The sequence below is a fragment of the Dipodomys spectabilis genome, unplaced genomic scaffold (genome assembly GCF_019054845.1).
Source record: "Dipodomys spectabilis isolate Male_0828 unplaced genomic scaffold, ASM1905484v1 ptg000309l, whole genome shotgun sequence".
Taxonomy (NCBI): Eukaryota; Metazoa; Chordata; class Mammalia; order Rodentia; family Heteromyidae; genus Dipodomys; species Dipodomys spectabilis.
This window is the reverse complement of record NW_024870986.1, coordinates 372197-377493: the sequence shown is the minus strand read 5'-3', so window position 1 is coordinate 377493 and position 5297 is coordinate 372197.

Genomic DNA, 5297 nt, shown 5'->3' with positions numbered 1-5297 from the left:
GTTCAGCTGTCATTAGAATTAGGGTGCTTTCTTCTGTATCACCATTCTTCAGAAACACTTCACAAATCCTACTATTTCACCTTTAGTTAACCTGTTTTATGGGGGAGGGTCAGCTGGGGGTCTTGAACTCACAGCGTGGGGGCCCTGTCTCTGAGCTCTTTGATTCAATGTTAGAGCTCAACCACTCTGAGACATTTTGTTTTTTTGGGGGGTGGGGGTTGTTCTTTGACAGGCCTTACAGTGATCAGGAAGGCCAAGTTGTGGTGTCCATGGACAAAGGCTCTTAGCTTGGCCTGGAGCTGACCTCTCCCTTCCTTGTGTCCCTGGAAGCTGGGCCTCCTGGAGCTCTCTTGGCATAAGATGGAACAGATCTGCTCTGGAATCAGCATTTAGGGTGGGCAAAAGTCAGCTTTGCGCTGGTCACTTCCCCCAATTGAACTCTACATGACGATAGTCCCCCACGATGACACGGGGCCACATGTCCCGCATCTGGCTACAAGGGGGCAGGAGTCACCCACCATAGGGATTGTACCTGGGAGTTGTGTTTACTCTTGCTTCCCTGGGCCCCTATCATGCTTCAAAGCCACCCTGGACAGGAATGTACTTGAGAGTCTTACCTACAATTAACCATCAAAAAGCAAGTGGGGCTGTGGCTCAAGTAGAAGAGCACTAGCCTTGAGCAAGAAAACTCTGGAATAGAGCCTAGGCCCTGAGTTCACACACACACACACACACACACACACCACATGCATGCAAAATGAGAGATTTCTACACTGCAATCTTTGGGTATTCTCTACCTTTTCCCCACTAAGCCTGGTGGCTGTTGACCTAGGTATTTGATGCATTCAACACCAGCTGGCATCTTTTATTTTGGGGAACAGAATTGCTAGAATATCAGCCTTCCCACATCCCAGCTCCTTGACTGGGTCAAGGTCTATCCAGGCCCTTTGGGGCTCCTTTTACAGAATAGCCAAGATGCCTTCAAAAGGGATCACATGCTGGGCACTGGTGGCACATGCCTGTCATCCTAGCTACTCTGGAAGTTGAGATCTAGAGGACCTCGGTTCAAAGCCATCTTGGGCAGGAAAGTATGTGAGACTCTTATCCTCGATGAACCATCAGAAAACAACAAGTGGCACTGTGGCTCAAGTGGTGGAGTGCTAGCCATGAGAAAAAGATCTCAAGGACAGTGGCCAGGCACTGAGTTCAAGCCCCAGGATGGGAAGAACAAATCTATCTTTGTTGGAGGCTTGTTTACCCTTTGAAAACTCTTCATTCTTTGCGATAAGCTTAACATGGGCCTCTTCCCTGGCCACGAATGGTCCATTAGATGTCCCTTGAATATGGGCCACCTCCCGGAAGCCTCTGCCCTACCTGACCCTCAGTTTCCCTTCCCATCACCTGGAGATGGAGGCCTGAGAGAAGGCCACCTGGCCACCTACTTATGGTGGCTGCTGAGGCTTTTAAGAGTCAGTATGTCACATAGAGATTCATCATCTGCATCAGTCTACAGAAGAAAGGGAGGGAATACTCCTTGCCTGAGCCTGTGAGCTGTGGGTGATCTGCATCTGTGGCTTCTGCGGCAGGATGTGCTCCATGGGGGAGTCCTCTATGGGGTAGGGTACCCCGACCTGTCCTTTGGCAGTTTCCACACTGCTTTGAAGTGGCAATTCTTCCAAACCTTTCTGCTCCTCCCTCATTTTGACCACCGTGGAGTCTGAGGTGTCTGAAGCGGTGGTGGTGGCGGGGGACTCAGCCTGTGCTGGCATCTGGTGCCTGCTGTCCATGCCTTCCCCTGAGAGGAATCACAGGGGCTCCCACAGCTCTCTCCTCTTCATCTTCTCCTGGGACAGCCAGCACATGTGCCCAGCTTTCTCCTGGCACAGCTCACAGGACGAACATCTGCTATTTACACGCCACGAGGGAGTCCTCGATGATGCAGATGTGTGCCAACAGATGGCTGCATCCATGGTGGTGCCCATCCACAGGATTCCAGAAGTCCACATCAATAGGCAGGTCATGGACAAAGCAGATTTTCTTCTCGGATGCCCACGTGTCCTGCTTCCCATCCTCACGTATGCTGTGGTGCCAGCTTGCAGGGTGGGGGGCCAGTGGCTCCAGTTTCTCTGGCACTGAGCTGCCAAGTGGACTTGGCACCCGCAGTGGGCCTGCAACTCTTGGTGCAGGAATTTCTCCCTGTGGATTTCAGCCATGGAGAGTGGCCCCAGATCCACGTCCCTCTCAGTTTGGGGGATGTCTCCATCCTCTGCGATGGTCATGTCTGGGGGAGTTGCCTCCTCACCTTTTGCTTCTCCAGGGCTCTCAACTTTCCCTTCCCCATGGAAAGCCAGGAAGCTCAGCTGGGCCTGCAGGCTCTCCTCTTATGGTCTGGTCACTTCCAGGCATTTGAGGGTGTCCTGCCACTTTGGGGGCACCACCTGGTCCCAACAGTTGGTGGGGCCTGCACTTGTTTCAGCTGCTCCAGCAGCTGGTCTGCCTCTCTAGGTGCTGCTGCAGGGCCTCGTTCTCAGAGCTCAGCTGCTCATTGGAGGTGATGTGAAGCTCACAGGTGGCTCTGAGCTCCTGCATCTGGGCCAGGGACTGCTCCTGCCGCTCCTGCAGCTCCCAAGCTGCTTGACTCTCTTTCTCTCAGCCACCTCTTTCCATTCCTCTATCTTCTTCACTGTGTGGTCCAGCTGTTCTCACAGATGTTTCTTCACCTGCTGCTCTGAGTCTAAGATGCTGGCCAGCTTCTCCTTCTCACTGCTCATCATGTGGAGAGAGGCCCTCAGCAGTGCCAGCTGTTCTTCCATCTGTCAGTTGCACACATGCGCATCATGGGATCTTGCAGATCTCCTGCTGATCCTTGGCCTTCTCCAGTCTCCACAGTTGCTTCTCCTGCTCCGTGTTCTGGAAATGGAGCCTTTGGTTTTCCTGGACCTGGATGTGAAGTTGTTCCTCCAGGTTTTTCAACTCCATCTGCGTGCAATAGGCCTGGGCTTTCATCTGCTGCTTGACCGGAGATGGTCCCGAAGGGGGCCATGTCTCTGCCAGCTTCCTTCTCATTTCCCCCAGCTCCTTCTCTAGGTTAAACACCTGCCTTGCCCCTCTATTCTTCTCCTCTGGCAGTTGGTTCACCCAGTGGGTCAGCCGCCGGGCCTCCTCCTTATGCACAGACCTCTCAATGCTCAGGTCTTCTGTGAAGGTGTCTCTCTCTAGATTCGCTGCAGTCACCATCCAGCTCAGGTTGTCCAGTAGTCTCTTTAGTACCTCATGCCCTGCCAGCACTTGTTGGAACTTGCCGATTCTGCTCTTCATGTTGCTCCACTGTGTCCAGAGTGCTTCCAGCTTCTCTTGCAACTCAGTGTTCACTTGCTCCAAGTCATTGAAACTTCTGATCTTTTCCTTGAGCTGAAGGGTCACATCATTCAGCTGTTCAAAGAACATTTCGGTCTCATTCTGTGAGCAGTGACCACAGAAGCTGCCATCTCCAGCTCTGCCATGTGCTACTCTGCGGTCTGCAGGCAGCTGGTGAGAGCTTCATTGTCCCTTTCTCTATCATTGGTCGCCTGCTGCACGCGGGCTGGTGAACATTGTAAATCACTTTCTTCCCAAACCAACCTCTCTATGGGTGCCTTGTGGATCTCTAGCTCCCTTTTCATTGCTGTGTGCAGTTGGGCTATCTTCTCCTCTCTTACTCCCGTTCATCCTGCAAGTCTGTCTTTTCCTGCTTCAGTGGTTGGATCTTGGCACAGAGCTCCTCTTTTCTTCTTTTGCTGGGATCCAGGGTGGGCACCACATGTCAGTACACCTCTGCAGATCCTTGGTGTTATCGGGACCATTGACACTCTGGACCCTGGTGGCTGTGGCTGTGTCCAAAGGCAGGGGAGGCCCATGGTCAGCATCATATTTGGCTGGACTCTCCTTTGAGTCACACTCCCCAGTGGTGTTTGTCTTGGGGATCCTTCACTTTTTAATGTTCTTAGTTTTCTTGAATGTTGCAGATCTGTTGGGAGGATTCTTCTGCCAGTGTTCTTGTGGCAATTTCTTGCCCGCAGCTCTCTCATGGAATCCTGTTGTTTCAGACATCTGAGCGCTGGGAAAGATGGGCTGGCCACTTTCCCAAGGTCTGGAAAATGCTCTATTCACCCACTCACTGTCTAGGACCTCAATTTCCTACTCTACTCCAATGTGGCCTCGAGTATCTTGCTCACCACTCAGCCACCTCTACCTTCCTCAACTGCTAGTAGTGGTGTCAACCAACTGAGGGAATCCAGGTGCTACTGGGCAGCATGGAATTTGGGCGTGTCCACCATTCTTGTTTCCCATTGGTCAGAGAGAAACATAAAAGAATGGGGGTGTGGATGGATTCCTGTGATGCAGGCAGAATGGGCAGAGTCAAGATGACAGCACCCCTTTCATATGAAACTCTGTCTAGTCCAGTTGAGGACAAGAGGGTGACCTGCTTTAGCTGGATGGCTGCACAGATTGTTGTGTTTGTCTGTTTGTTGCCAGTCCCTGACCTTGAACTCAGGATCTGGGCACAGCCCTTGAGCTGCTTTTGCTCAAGGCTAGCCCTCAACTAGTGAAGCCACATTGCTCTACTTCTGGCTTTGTTGGCGCTGAGGTTGGACAGGGGTCTCAAGGACTTTCCTGTCTAGGGTGACTTTGACCATGATCCTCCTATCACAGCCTTGTAAGTATCAAGGAGGACTGCTGAGAGCCATTGGTGCCTGCCTAATCATTGATGTTGCTGATGTTCTTGGACAGACCAGTGATTTCCTTATCCTCAGGTTTAAGTGGTGAGAGTTGGAGCCCACATCCTGGTCCTGCCACCTCCAAATGGCAGGTGATCCTAAAAAACTCAATCCTATCCATATAAATACCATTGGCATGTGATATATGTGATTGAATGGACAGTTCTTGAATGATTCTAGGATAAAATTATACACAATTATATTATAGGACACTGATCAATTTTAATTAATACTTTATCAAGCATTTAAACAATCACATTCATTAAATGGAGGCAGAATGAAATACCTAAGAATTGGACATCACATAGAACAGTTGCCATTTTTTCTGTCAGGACTGGGATTGGAACGCATGGTCTGGGTCACTCTTTTGCACTGTGTGGAAAAGGGAAGCTCACCTCCTTGAAGTCATGAAATACAAGTCTGTTCCTTAGACCTGAAATCAATCCCCAGCACTAGAAAATATCCTATTCATGTACATTTTAAATATTTGATTTATATTTATATACATAGGTTGACTCCATATAGCTTTCAGTGTTTTCG